The following is a 15,174-nucleotide window of genomic DNA, read 5'->3' as shown; positions in this document are numbered from 1 at the left end:
TAGAGGCTCGCAGGAACTTGTACCTGCCCCACGGGGTCATAAACACTGTTAAATGCTGCGATGAAGGGTGTAGTGGAATTTGAAAATACCCGCTGGCCGCGTCAAACGTTGAAAAGTAGGTGGCGTCGCCGCTGATCTCGGCCACTGCGTCTCTCGGAGTCCGGGTAGGATGAGTGGGCCGCCGAACGTGACGATTCAGCTTGGTGTGATCTACACAAATACGTAAAGATCCGTCAGATTTGCGCGTGATGACCAGGGGGGCCGCCCAGTCGGACGCTTCGGTCATGGGGACGATGATACCTTTTTCCACGAGTCTGTCCAGCAATTTCTTTACTTCCGGTTGGTCCGCGAACGGGATTGGGCGAGCGCCGTTGACATAGTACGGTTCCGCGTCGTCCTTCAGCTCGATTACCATCTCCGGCCCTTTCATTTCGGTTAGTATACCGGACTGGTCGAACACGTCGGCATAGCCCCGGGCGATGGCGTCTCCAATCCGCTGGATCTCATCTGGGGACGGAGATAAAGGGAGAGGGCCGTCATACACAAATGATGGTGGGGTTGCTCCGATAGAACTGACAGACGTACCCTTTTGTGAATGTCTCCATGGACGAGGGTAATCCTCGTGCAGAATGCCCAAAGCGACACAGTCAAACCACGACAGAAGGACGCCGTCAACCTCCGGGCAAAATGTAAAGGTGATCGCTGCCGTTGTCCCCTCATAACACACTGTAATCTCCTTCTCACCGACAGCCAAGAGGGGGGTAGACTTATCTGCCATTACAAGGTCAAACGCCGCGGATGCGAGGTCTTTTTCTGATACGCCCAACGCACGCATCACATCGAGGCCCGCCACTGTAACTTCTGCCCCGCCGTCGGGGGTCACGTTATGCACGGTGGTGATGACCGCCCCGTCCGAATCACAGCACTGTAGAGAGATGGTTGGAGCAGGACGACGGCGTTTTGCACAGACGTTGCTGATGACTACGCGCTGCATGTGAGAACGCGGCCGACTGCTGCCGGCATCGCCCCGACTATTAGCGCCGCCACTGGAGGTGCCACCGTTGCCATGACCGCCGCTGCCGCCACCCGCTCCGGCCCCTTCCGTCTTCTCCTGCTTGCGATTCTTCGAACAACATGGTGAAAAGTGATTCATGCCACCGCATCGGTGACATTGCTTACCGGTCGCTGGGCAGGGGTCATTAGCGCGGTGCGCTGATCGTCCGCAGGAGCCGCATCTATGGTTGTCGGATGGCGTATCGGGACGTTGACTCTTCGACTGGAGCTGTGCGACTGACGGCGGGTGATTCAGCGATTTTTCACTGGCCTTAGCTGACTCGTCGCTGCGGCAGATGTTGATGGCCTGCTGACCGGTCGGAAATGGACTGAGTGCCAGCAGCTTCCTCCGCGTCTCCGTGTCTCGTATGCCGGCCATAATGCGGGTAGCCATCCGAGAGTCCAAGCACGCGGCACACATGTCGGCTGCGTCCGCAAGCGTCCGGAGGCGGATGTAGAAGTCGTCGAAGGATTCGGACGTGTGCTGTCGGCATTCGTCAAACGCCACGCGGTCCAACGCGATGTTCCGCTTAGATCGAACGTGATCCGTGATGCGGTCGATGACGTCAGAAGGCGATAAGGGCGACGTAGGAAGGATGCCCAAAGCCACCTCCACTACCTGCTGCATGGCTGGATCCAGCGCCATCCGAAATGCCGCCATCTGCTCATTCACCGGGTAGGCGTTCAATTGGTTCAAGTGGCAAAAATCATTCCACCGATTCCGCCAGGAGCGGAGCTGGGCCAGAGACGCGTCTCCGTGCAATTTTTCCAAACAGGAGGTGTCGATGCGACGGCGTTGGGAAGCCCCGCCACCGCCAGCGCCACCGCCACCGGCTCCACCGCCACCTCCGCCTGCGCCACCGCCGCCGCCTGGGCCACCTCCGCCAGCGCCACCGCCTGGGCCACCTCCACCAGCGCCACCGCCGCCTGCGCCACCTCCGCCAGCGCCACCGCCGCCACCGAGCAATAGCTGAAGTTGTTGCGCGATGCCGGTCAATTGTAATTCGACTGCGTCAATGCGATTGGCTGCTGCCACTGCCGAGTTGGCTGCTGCCACTGCCGCATCCATAGCGTCATTTGCCGACGCCATGTTGCCGACCACCACGGGAGGACCCGCGAGTGATGAAACTGGATGCTGCTTTGTGCGTTTCCGCCTCCGCTGCACCGGGGGAGGAATGTGCGGTGGGACCGGGCCAGATGAACGTAAGTTGCGAGGACACGTCGACATAAACACACGTCGAGTATGAAAAGACAGAGGCTACACAGCTCTGTGGAGAAAGATGGCAGCACACAATATCGAGATGGTTGCTGGAGCTCACTGCCGCCGTCACCACAGATGAAAAATAAAGAACACGTGAGCGACAAGGGCACGTCGACATACACACACGTCGAGTGTTAAAGGGCAGGGGCGACAACCGTGATGTGGATAAAGATGGCCGCCCACGATATCAAGTTGGTCGCTGGGGCACACTCACTGCCAGTCACCACAGATAAAAATAAAAAATTCGAGCTGCCGAGGAGATAACTGGCAAGCGGAAATGCGTACGAAGTGCTCACCCGAAAACGTTTGGTCGAGGGGAAATGGTGGGGGAAAGCGTGGGACGCCGTAATGGCCGCCAACACCGCGTGGGGCCCGTACACACCGGCTGTAACAACGATAGTTTCCCCGCATACGAGTACACAAAAGTTACACTGAAGGTTCGAGAAGACGTGAAATCACGAAAGCAAAGCCAACTGCGCCATGTTATGTCTTTGTTCGGTCGCTAAGGGCGATCGTAATTGTATTCAGGGTAAGCACACAAATCGTGCGACTGCTTCCAGCCTCTAAGCCAAGCCAACTGCCTTTACCGGCAAGTAGCCCTTGGCGGTTGCAAGCGACGTTGCAAAGTACACAACAGTCTCTTGACTCTGTCTTAACTAGTATAAAAGCCCACCCAATGCAGTTCTTCTTCAGTCAATGCCAGGCCGTTCAGTCGGTCTAGTGTTGGCTCACTCCTTCTTGAGCTCAGTCCCTCTGACTCATTTCCTTAGTCAGTTGTCACTAGTTGTGCAGGCGAGATGTGGCCTCAGGCAGTACGCTGGGAGTTATTCCCCGTCTGTACACTGGTAGCAATTGGCTATGCACTGTTTTGTTCTATATCTGACCTTATTTGTATTATTTGTTGAATGCATTTGCCCGTCTCATGCTGGAGAAGTCTCGCACTCCACATGTAGTCACGTGAAACTAATATGATTAATAAAGATTATGTCCCTTTTTAAATTCATCTTATTCGGTGACGTTTCGCAATACGTTACATCTGGTGGCAGCGATCATCTAACTCATCACTCCCAAGAGACTGGTAAACCTTGGCCAACCGGCAACCGCTCACCTACCACTCAAAGAACGGCCATACACAGCACGCACGACCATCCCACTTCAAGCATCACGATCATCCCAATTCAGCATCACGATTATCACACTTCAAGCATCACGACCATCCCTGGCAGACCAACCGACGAGGATCCGCTCAACACTGACAATTTTTCCTTAGAGTAAACTGTATCAGTAATAATACAGTCGAAGTAATCAAGCGCAATCGAAAGTGAAACAAGTTCAATGACAAATTCAATCGAAATGTTCCAATGTGTATCTCAATGTCAGTAATGTGCAGTTTTTGAATTTTGGGATTACGAGACGTAATCCAACGGTCCGGGGAATGATGTAACGAAGCGTTGCTCCGCACAGCTGATGATGCTGCAACCTGACGCCGCCCGGCGCCAGTAATACTGTAGCTACTGTAGAACTAGAGCTATACCCATAAATCGTGTGTAAATGTGTACGTTCCCATAGTGTTAGGCCTACCCCAGAATAGTATTGACAAGCGGTCATTCCACACGTCAACTTACTTGGGGGTACCCTTAACACAGGGCGACTATTATTGAATAATGTGCCTTTGTCTCTTGACTCTGTCTTAACTAGTATAAAAGCCCACCCAATGCAGTTCTTCTTCAGTCAATGCCAGGCCGTTCAGTCGGTCTAGTGTTGGCTCACTCCTTCTTGAGCTCAGTCCCTCTGACTCATTTCCTTAGTCAGTTGTCACTAGTTGTGCAGGCGAGATGAGGCCTCAGGCAGTACGCTGGGAGTTATTCCCCGTCTGTACACTGGTAGCAATTGGCTATGCACTGTTCTGTCCTATATCTGACCTTATTTGTATTATTTGTTGAATGCATTTGCCCGTCTCATGCTGGAGAAGTCTCGCACTCCACATGTAGTCACGTGAAACTAATATGATTAATAAAGATTATGTCCCTTTTTAAATTCATCTTATTCGGTGACGTTTCGCAATACGTTACAGTAGTTACATTCACCAATAAAATGCCACAAAACGCAGATAGTAGGATTCGAAACTACGCTCCAAGATGGAAACTGATTTCGAGTCAGTCGCCTTAACCACTCGGCCATATCTACATTAACTACTCTAGCAAAATATTTAGAAACTATCAGTACCTTTTGAGAGTGGAAAATATTTAATGGAAGTATTACAGTGGCCCGTAAGAGGATCGAACTCATGACCTCCGCGTTATTAGCACGGCGCTCTAACCAACTGAGCTAACAGGCCTATGTAATCATAATTTATTTCTTAATTTATTAATCAAAGGTTCATTCATCATCAGTTAGATATACTCTGTGTGTCTTTAGAGAGAATGATTTAAGTTATCTACCAAGCAACGCTATATCAGCAGCCAATTTCAATCGTCACTGTGAAGGCAATGCAAGCCAGTGATATTCATTGAGTGTTCGAGATATATTTGTAGTTTTATTGATCTGACATGATTCCCCATGGTTTGTGGTTAACTACTACTCATCATGAACTAATAATTTCGTCATATGCTATTAATCGTGGCGGGACTCGAACCCGCAATTTTCGGATAACTACTTTCATAGAAGTCCGACGCCTTATCCATTAGGCCACACGACCTACACTTAAACAATGTGCTAGGATTTTGCATCTCTCATTTAACCTGCTCTTCAGTAAGGTAAAACGGAAATTTTGGTAAACAAAAATAAATATTATTACTAGATTGTTTGAAATTTAGGGCAGTTGTGGCCGAGTGGTTAAGGCGATAGACTTGAAATCTATTCCTCTCTGAGGGCGTAGGTTAGAACCCTACCAATTGCGGTGAATTGCCATCTGTTTCACGTGCTAGTATTTTCTAGTGGAACAACTCATTTTCAATCGTTTACTATTATCTGAAATTTACGCATGATTACAAAAATGAACTGTGCAGTCATGGGTATCCTAGGTCCCAGGATCTATCTCGGAACCGTGGAGCCATGACCTGTCACTTGGCGTTTCCAGAAACGTGTCTATTTTTCAGAGGCCAGTCCCGAAATGCATTATGGCGGTCTTTAAGTGTAGTTTACAAACATCAAATGTAGTCAGAGACAAATTATATGATGAAAAAATGTGTACCCATTTTGTTTACGAAGAATAGAAAAACGTCCGTAAAAGATCTATAAGAAATCGTAAAATTTAAAAATGAACTCTAACGGAAAACTATTGCAATACCAATTATTAAGCCCGGTTAGCTCAGACGGTAGAGCGCGGGACTTTTAATCCTGAGGTAAAGGGTTCAAGTCCCTTATCGGGCGACTAGCCTTTTGATTTAAGTTAGTATTGGTGGTTTTCCACCATAAATTATCAAGTTAATATCGTTTGAAATCATTCACCATTATGGGCAGAATTCATAGATGTTCATAGACGACCAAACGAGTTCTCATGGTGTTTCTTTATTTTCCTTCGATGTAGGGAAATTGCGAACCAAAAGGGAGTACATTCGGATATAGGTCGTGGAACATACACAAATAATGAAATGAGATAGTGAGAAAGAGTATCCCTCATTGTGAGAGTAGAAAGCCTCGCTATTTGATACAACTAATTGCAATAGTAAATGTATGTCCACTTATAGAACTCGAAAGCTGTAAATAGAGTTTGTAGTTAAGATTATTCAAAAAACATGGTTTTCAAGAGTGAGACGATGTCCACAGACGGTAATCTCTATATGTTTATATAACATGGGACGTTTAGCTATCTTCTAGGAAAAGCCTTGCAATATAACGTCATTACTCGAATAGGAGATTCAACATTACCCAGCCTTTGTTGCCTAATGGATAAGGGACCGGCCTCCTAAGCCGGGGATTGCGAGTTCGAGTCTCGCCAGAGGTAGCGAGCAACCGAAACTATAATTATCGAAAATCGTCGTTAAATTGGCAATTACTTTTCTGTTGTTTTACTGTTTTCAAAAAATATAACGTCATTCCTCGAATAGGAGATTCAACATTACCCAGCCTTTGTTTCCTAATGGATAAGAGACCAGCCTCCTAAGCCGGGGATTGCGAGTTCGAGTCTCGCCAGAGGTAGCGAGCAACCGAAACTATAATTATCGAAAATCGTCGTTAAATTGGCAATTACTTTTCTGTTGTTTTACTGTTTTCAAGCAAAAATTTTCATTTGTCCAAGTGTTGGGAAATTGCTGAAATGGCATGCTTAAACTTGGAAACCTTTTCCAGCGACAATTACTTGGCAGCGGAACTTCTTCTGCTGTTTTACAGGTGAACTCTGACCATCTCATCCTCCTCTGCCGTCTTCACTGGTTCCTGGTGCAACAACGCGCTGACTTCAAGACGCTGGTCATGATTGTAAGGTGTATTCTCGGCAACGCGTACTTGTTGTCTCTCATCTACTTTTAGAAACTATCTAAACCTGGGTTACGATCACAGACCTCGACTTCGATGAACCTGACTGTTCTTACCACTCGAACGGACCATTGTTGAGAGCATGCCTTATCCAGGGTCACCCCGTTGTTTAGTTTGTCTTGTCTTGACTTTTCTTGTCCAGGACCATCACATATACAAAGACCTAAAGACCTTTCGTTCTTCTCTCACTGTGTAATCCTCCTACTGATTTTAAACTTGGATGTTCTCCAAAAAAATGACTAGAAATCACTTCTGGCTTCACTTGATCAAATGTTTTGTAGTTACATTCACCAATAAAATGCCACAAAACGCAGATAGTAGGATTCGAACCTACGCTTCAAGATGGAAACTGATTTCGAGTCAGTCGCCTTAACCACTCGGCCATATCTACATTAACTACTCTAGCAAAATATTTAGAAACTATCAGTACCTTTTGAGAGTGGAAAATATTTAATGGAAGTATTACAGTGGCCCGTAAGAGGATCGAACTCATGACCTCCGCGATTTTGTAAAATCTAGGCTAGAAGAATCCGACCGAGTCACCGTGAAAACCATTTGGATGGAACTCGAGAAAGCATGGAATATGATTACGCCCGAATTAATTCAGCGATACATCGGCACAATGGCTAGGTAGGCTGGTAGCAACAGCCCGTATCTTGCAGTTCCTCTGGTGGCGACAGCGCCAGTTATTATTTTGCCGTAAAAATGTTGAAGTGGAAAACTTTAGGGTATAGGGAAGGGTTCTCTGAGTTGATTTTATTGTAAATCATTCTTTATATTCGTATAGAGTGAGGAATTGTGCATCTTTTGGCACAAAGAAAAAGATGTTAGCTTAACTTTTAGTATTTTTTGTAAATTTTTGAAAACGCCGTATTTAACACGGCGCATATGGGGGAAAACGGGTGTACCTAATAAACTGAACGATACCGTAGCGCCGTGGGAGTTAATCCTACGACAATTTCATATGTTAAAAAAATGTAGATCATCATTAGATCTACTCAGGGAAAAAAGGAAAAAATCTAGCCCAAGCGGTTCAAGAGTTATTGAATTTTTTCTAGGACACGTAGTGCCATAAGAATGCACTGAAAAAAGGGGGGTGTACCTAATAGTTTGGTGGGTATAATTTGCAAAACTCTTTGGTTCTTTAATGTTCTAAAATCGTAACGCGCCGCGTGAACTTAAACAACTGCTAGCGCCTGGCGACGGCTTTTCACCAAAAATGAGTGCGGCACAGACTTTAGCTTTTATTGTTTTTTTGCCCCACGTGTTGTGTGTGCTAGTTGAAAATGAGGAGGCTTGTGTTCATACATTGATTTGCTTCTAACATTACAAGAAATATTTGACCTTGTATTTGCGCCCAAATTAACTGATTTATTTTGGCATATTTTTCTTCTCTAATTACATACTTCCTTCATTTCCAAATTTAAAGCTTGCTATCCACACGAAAATATAAGGCCAAAAATTCATTTCCTAATCCATTATAAAAAAAATGGTCCTTTAAGAAATTTTTGGTGCATGAACTTTGAGCACTTAAATGGTGCCGTCAAAGTTCCTGTGAATGCCATGAAAAATTTTAAAAATCCTTTATTCACTAAAGCTTACAAAAGGCAATGCGCGGCACTCTCTTTGCTTTAAGAGAGAAAAACAATTCGCGATTTCGTTTCTCGTCCGAAAAGGGCAAGCGACATTAAAGGATTGGGTCTCAACCGCTGAGAACTTCTCTCAATATGATTTTGTAAAGGACAATATAACAATCGAGGAAGCGTCGTAATCAATGGCACGACCTATAACAGAAATTCAGTACTCGTTATGGGATGGGGGAAATACGGTTTCGTTTTTGGCAAAATTTTGTTTATCATTTTTGAAAGCGTAAAGGATCAAATTTTCATAGTTCAGTTGGTTGTCACCGTCAAATTTCATTCCCCGTTGCATAGATATTTCTTAATGCCGAAAGCTCCTGCCATTTCAAGACTTTACACTATCAAAGTCATTTGCGACTACCATCCTCTCGATATGTACATAAGAAATGAAAATTATTTTATTCGATTTTTGTGTGGAGCTTCGCTGTCAGTCCGAACCGAACCCTTCCCTGTCAGTCCAATCCAAACCCTTCCCTCCAGAGAAAAACCTTTTTGTTTTTTTTTTGTACTTTTCGTTAGTCATATTCTGAATCTAGCAAGTGATATATCTCTTTTGTTAAATTGAAAAACTATCAGAGCAAATTTTCAGTGTTATCAGTGCAAACTATCAGTGTTATAAATGCAAACTATCAGTTTTATCAGTGCAAACTGTCGGTGCAGGCCGTGTGTTAGTTACCGTTAGCCGTCTTCTCTTGAAAAAACCCAAATAACATGTTGAAACACTTGTCAAATTAGTTGTCAAATTATTCGACTTTGCTCGTGAAAACACCAGAGCTAAATTGTTTTGTGTCTCCACACTGGCTGAGCTTCTTTCAAAAGGTAAGTAGTTGTCAATGGAGAATTTCCTATTACACTGCTTGCTGGCTTATGCGTAATATTGTCTTTTAATTTTAAGGTGCCACTGCGTTTTTTCTTGAAAGCAAGTGTGAAATAATCACATAATCTGAAGACATTCTCTCGGATTATGAAGCAATAATGCTTCTTTACTGGAATTTATTGGCGTCGTGACAAATGAGCTTGTTGCACCTGCTGTGACTAAAGAAAATGAGCCAATCCAGTTTATTGTTATTGCAGCAGAGCCTACATTTCAACTGAATCAAGAAATTATTGGGCCACTTGTTGGGCCAGTTGAGGAAGGAGTTGCGGAACGTATTCAGCCGGTATATATATTTTGTCTAATTCACTGTTATCATTCTGATAGGAATTAAAATCATTCTCATTTGCTCAGGGGCTTGTCAAGTAAGTTATCCGAACAATCCCGATTCCCATAAGGCTCCATGTAAATTATACTTCCTAAGTTTTCCCGTTGGGAGGCGTGTACTGAATTCAAGCAATCGGTATTCAGACGACACGGTAGCGTCTACGTCTCAATAAATAAATACCTGTGAAGCTATCAATGGTGTAGTTTTGCTGTGGATTACACTTTGTTTAATATATTCTTGGTAAGTAATTTTGTTATATATTTTCTTGGCAATTCAACCGATCAAATGCTCTTTTACATTTTGAAGATTTGTAAAAAACATGGAAATGTTTGTTACACTGACACAGCCACACAAAGTGAGGTTATGTTTTACTTAATTTTACTTTTACAAGACTGAGTTAGTATGAGTGCTTCAAATAGAGGAATATGCTGAAGGTAACTTTACCAACCTCAAAGTAAAGCGAGAAAGTAAAACATAGTCGACATTACAAAAATATTTTCCTTTCTAGGCTTGGTGGTTTGGCAAAAATTACTGCTAGGCGGCAGTTAAACCCCGTTATACAACTGCTTAGGATTGTTGGAATGTGTTCATCCTCAGAGAAGGGTCACTTTGCTGAACATTTCAAATAACTCAGTCGCAGCAACGGAATTCAAGCTTGCCAACCTCTCCTGTTGTTGCCTTCCCCTCTGCTTGCTCTCAGCAAACACCAGTCATTGTGAAAGGGTAATGTGAGTTTTAATTTAACAATTGAATAACCAAAATTATGAACTGACGATCACTGGATATTCTGTGTTATTCTAGAACCACCGATGTCATAACCCCCGTTACTACGGACAAAAGAAGAACCGGCAGTCTCGGCAGCAATGACGCCGCTTTTTTTGCTGGCATCTTAAATATCCTCACGTAAGCTTCGATACATTGTTTCTTTTGAACTATTCCAAACAATGTATGTTAACATTTAGATCACACGTCCGTTCAGTATGTATATTGGGCTGGCTTTAGGAAATCATTTGAATTGTCTAACAAGTGGAAAGCAGTGACCTATTGATTAGAAATCATGGTACACAATTTGGTTTTTCGGAATTAGAAATTCATTTCCGAGTAGCTAGGGCTTCGATGGCCAAAGCTTTTTTTGTCATCGCTTCAATTTTCCCGAGTTGGGATTTTGCGATACTTTCGAGGGCCGCGGCTCGTTTTCGTTCAATTTCTACCATATTTGTTTTGAGGGAAGTGGCAGCATTTTCCATTCTCTTTGACTTTCCCTATTACATAGAAGTAATTGCAATGTGAGTTTGAACATTATAAAAGCTAGTGTTTACCCTTTTTTTTACGGAGTCAACAACATCAGTGACATGTTCTAATGTCACCGTAGGATTGTTTGCCATCAGCTTTTCCATACTCTCCATGTATGGCCAGCGAATTCGTTCTTTAGGATCTGTGCCAGGCACACATAACTGCAGGTAGACTCGCTTCATGTTTCTCCATTTGACACTGCAATCCATAGCGGATCGACTGTACTGTTCCTCATTTTTCATAAGCCGTTCCACCTAGCAGATAATAGAATTGATTAGTTACAAATGTTATCCAGTAAAGGCAGCTTGTTACATATTCCCATTTTTTTAATTTTTATTTTTGAAATGGAATTTAATTCTTCAAGCATTTCTTTCATGATGCAGAGTAGGCACTCGATCTCTTTTGTAGCCCACGTGCGGTTGTCGTCGCCCAAATCATTATTTGCTGCAGTCTTCGCCTTCTTCGCCTCTTTTTTCTTTCTGGGTGCAGCCACTTTATCTTCGACTCCATTTTCAGATTCACTTGACGTGACGTGTTTGGTTTTTTTTACACTGTTGCTCTTCTTCTTAACAGACGGGGCCAGTTGATCTTTTTTTTACGTTTCAACCCTTTTTTAGGTGGTTGTTTCGGCAAAACACCATTCGTGCCCCCCGAAAAAAATACTCTAGAAGCCGCTCCGGTTCCGGAACAGGACGGAACGTCTGATGAATCGCTATCGATTACAATCGTTTGATGCGGCATCACTTCGTCTTCTTCATCCAATTCTATTGGGGCTGGCTCATTCTCGTCCCATTCACGCTGGGTCCGCTATTACTCTTCCCATTCACGCTCAGCCAATTCTCTCTCGACCCTCTCGCTCTCCAATATTTATCCAATATTACTCTCCAATTTATCTTATTCGTTCGTATCTTATTCGTATTTCATTAGTCATTACCATACCTTCATTTTATGTTAGGTATCACAAAATACTCCTGATCGCCTTCTGTCTTCGAGTCATCTCTTTTATTTTGCGCCATGCTTACGCTAACATTGGCAAGGATCGGGTTGTTAAGGCCCTATCGCAATGACATCGGGGCCTTGTTTATAGGTACATCATGGACTGTGGTATCGTCAAGTGCAATAACGGTATGTTTATTTTACATCTCCACGCATTTTTTTTCTCTCTGAATTAAAAGTTTTGTTCTACACCAGCTCAAGTATGGTGGATGTACCTTCTATAAGGATATAGAAAGTATTCCGCCGGTTCCATTCACATCCTGGCACCCCAAGCTTTCGGTATGTTCTTTTCTTCTTTTTATGTTTTTGTTCAGTTTTTTATTTTGCTGTGGTTGTAATACAGGCTTGGGATTTCAAGAGATCTAGACTGTTTTGCGATGCGGTGTTTGGTAACAATATCCTACTTTCCGGGAGTCATCAAACTCGAGCCTCTCAGGGACAAGGCGGCCCTGAGGGGCCCTGGAATGCCGCTAGAAAATGAGGTAAAAAATGTCTTTTTTCGACAACCTCATATTTTAATCGTGCGCAAAAATAGTGATTGTTGATTTTCCTTTATTTTTCCCATTCTACCAGGCCCCTTGGTGAATGTTGTCAGTATCATAGTTACTGTATTGTTCTAAATGGTGACACCGTTAAAAGTAATCTACGAAATTTAATTAAGCATAAAGGAAATGATGACCTTGCTTGAACTGTGGATGTTTCGAAAAATGTTGGTGCTCCAATTGGTGGAAAAAGAAAAATGGCTTTAGTTTCCCAGCAAACAGCAGCCCGGCATCAGCAGCCAGCACCGCCGATTCATCGTCAAAATCCCCAAACAACAACAACAACTCGTCTTCTTCTTCAACAGCAGCCACAACAACAACCTCAAATGCTTCAATGACATCCAGCAGTAGTTGCCCGGCTAGTTGCACCCAGTGCGATCACATGACGTGAACCACCGCCAATCATTTCACGTCCAAACTTCCAGCAGCGGCCTAGGCCTGACGAGTTCGACGGCGGCGCGGTCTTCGAGTTTGGCGATGAGGACGTCGACGTCGTAAACCATCGTAACGCTGGCTTCGACTTGACTCTGCTGGTATACGTACGTGATGCAAAGTACGTGAAAAAATTGTCAGACAAACGTACTAAAAGGTAAAAACTTGTTGTCTTTTATAATTTTATTTAAGTGTCTTACATTAAGAATATTTTGTAGGCAGCGTACAACGGTCATGTTTCCTGAAAGCGAATCTTACGCAGACCGAGGAATACATGAGGTTTACGCCTTTATATTCATATGATACAAGAAATCACAATCGCAACGAAATGCTACGTTTGATGAATATTACTTATCAAATCCGACGCGATTTTTATTGCGTGCATTTATTTTTTATTTTTACGCGAGATTGCCCGCTATTAGCATGGCGCTACAAGATTTTAGTTTTTATTTTTTAATTAGTAACCTAGTTGCTGTTGTCTTAAGTTTTTCGGAGGGGGGTTCAAAACATAACTGGGAACATAAAAAATGCGCCATCCCTTTATTTACATTTCTCTACCCCCTGGAACTGGCGCCAACTGTACCAATTTCGCCGAGCGAAAGTTGGGGCGGTTGCCGTGCTTTTCTTATGGCGCTGCAAAAAAAGGACCTTGTTTTAAAAAATCATAAAAAATGGCCGCTAGACTTACGCCCTTCTTGATTTTAGCAAAAGATGAAGAATAAGTTCATCTTCATTTTAAGTAATTCAATTTGTTTTTTTTTGTTTAAGTTTAGGGGTCAAAAAAGAATATTTAGAAAAAAACGGCTTAATTTCCCGTCTCTGAACAAGAAGTTTCTATGCCTACTAGGCTACTAGAGAGACTCATCATTCGGGGAAAATTTTGCCGTTTTTTTCTAAATATTCATTTTTTTGCAACATAAGTTAAAGTTAAACATAAGGTTATGAACAACACTAAACATATGTAAAAATTGTCATCTGAACACATCCACCCTGCAATAAAAGTATTTACTTTTTGGCCTACTCAATAAACATACGATTTAAAGTTGAATCACGGTCTACCAGGAGAGGTAGCCAAACGCCCTATCTGTGTGGTCAGCCAGAATAGCCAAGGGACCTGGAAGCTTCAATGAAAATGCCGCTTTGATCGTGGACGTAGCTTGGTCACTAGCTGTGTGTGACACATTGTCTTCCCCCCTTCTGTGTATTCGTGGAATCCCACCCTCATCCGCCAGCGGCAATTGGCGGCAATAGCAGCATTGAAGAGTTGTGACCAAGCTACGTCCACGATCTTAGCGGCAAATCAGAAAACTTCAACGTCCCATGGATATTCTGCTACCATGGCGTTCGGCTCAACTTGGAATCAGGCAACGCGGTGGACCCTTTCACAGAATTTGACACAGAAACCAGGGGTTTGTTAAGTGCTAACTCTAAACTGCTCACTGTGAGTGGTATGCGATGTTGCCAAATAAGATTTAACAAGCCGTCTACGACTCAAAGAGATCGTTTTAGGGGTTTTCGATTTTGCGGAAATCATCGCTGGGGGTCCTAAAAATACAAAAATATAAGGGTTTTGTGCGAAATTTTTCGCTTAGTCGATGGTAAATTCGCAATCCTCTAGCTTTTTTAGTTTAAGAGATATTGAAAAAAAAACTGAGAAGGGTTGGCCAAAATTTTGACTTTTTTCGGTTTTTGTGCAGCAGTTTTCTCGTCAACTGCTGTACAAAAAAATAATATTATTGGTTTAAAATGATAGGATAGCCCATTTCTTCAAACAATTTTTATTTTTTTTAAATACTCGGCTTAGAAGCCGAGAAATTAATGATTGATATTTTGGACAAAAATTCCCAAAATTTCTTCGTTTTTTTGCCATGCCGGGCTTCATCCTATAAGCCACCTAGCGCTCGCGAAAACAACATTTCCCCCTTTTTGCCTTTAGGGTCTCTTGGGCTGGTCTCCCTCATAACGTCAGTCTACACCTATCGAGGGGGGTGGTCACCCCAACAGACCCTAAAGGAAAAGAGGGGGGAATGTTGTTTTCGCGAGCACTAGGTGCTTTCACAGAGGGATTAAAGCAACCTTGACACAATCAATATCAACCTTTTCTCTCTATGTCATCAAAAAATCTTTTGTTATTATTTAGAAATAATTCGTATGAATTAAGCATTTATTCATAGCTTTAGATACTATCTGGGAAGTAGCTGGTTTGTCTTTTGGATGTTGACTCCAGTAGCACAAAACCATTAGATCAAGTAGATACCTACGAAACATAGCATCCTAAA

At 43.5% G+C, this 15,174-nt stretch overlaps 1 long non-coding RNA gene and 5 other non-coding genes across 7 annotated transcripts; 2 read left to right on the top strand and 4 right to left on the bottom strand.

Annotated features, from left to right (window-relative positions):
* Positions 1-4,419: 4,419 nt before the first annotated feature.
* Positions 4,420-4,501, bottom strand: Trnas-cga. Its single transcript has one exon. It is a non-coding gene; the product is annotated as a tRNA-Ser (tRNA).
* Positions 4,502-4,578: 77 nt separating this feature from the next.
* Positions 4,579-4,652, bottom strand: Trnai-aau. Its single transcript has one exon. It is a non-coding gene; the product is annotated as a tRNA-Ile (tRNA).
* Positions 4,653-4,928: 276 nt separating this feature from the next.
* Trnar-ucu lies at positions 4,929-5,012 on the bottom strand. The gene is given in 2 exon segments: positions 4,929-4,964; positions 4,976-5,012. It is a non-coding gene; the product is annotated as a tRNA-Arg (tRNA).
* Positions 5,013-5,131: 119 nt separating this feature from the next.
* On the top strand, positions 5,132-5,213 carry Trnas-uga. Its single transcript has one exon. It is a non-coding gene; the product is annotated as a tRNA-Ser (tRNA).
* A 1,886-nt stretch (positions 5,214-7,099) lies between these two features.
* Trnas-cga lies at positions 7,100-7,181 on the bottom strand. The gene has a single exon. It is a non-coding gene; the product is annotated as a tRNA-Ser (tRNA).
* Positions 7,182-11,582: 4,401 nt separating this feature from the next.
* LOC124337405 lies at positions 11,583-13,318 on the top strand. Of its 2 annotated transcripts, none has more exons than XR_006917332.1 (5): positions 11,583-12,050; positions 12,117-12,200; positions 12,280-12,403; positions 12,495-13,052; positions 13,114-13,318. It is a non-coding gene; the product is annotated as an uncharacterized LOC124337405 (long non-coding RNA). The 2 variants fall into 2 exon arrangements; XR_006917331.1 differs by having other exon boundaries at positions 12,265-12,403.
* Positions 13,319-15,174: the final 1,856 nt, after the last annotated feature.

Source organism: Daphnia pulicaria, chromosome 4 (assembly GCF_021234035.1).
Source record: "Daphnia pulicaria isolate SC F1-1A chromosome 4, SC_F0-13Bv2, whole genome shotgun sequence".
Classification (NCBI taxonomy): domain Eukaryota; kingdom Metazoa; phylum Arthropoda; class Branchiopoda; order Diplostraca; family Daphniidae; genus Daphnia; species Daphnia pulicaria.
This window is presented reverse-complemented; position numbering and strand designations above follow the sequence as displayed.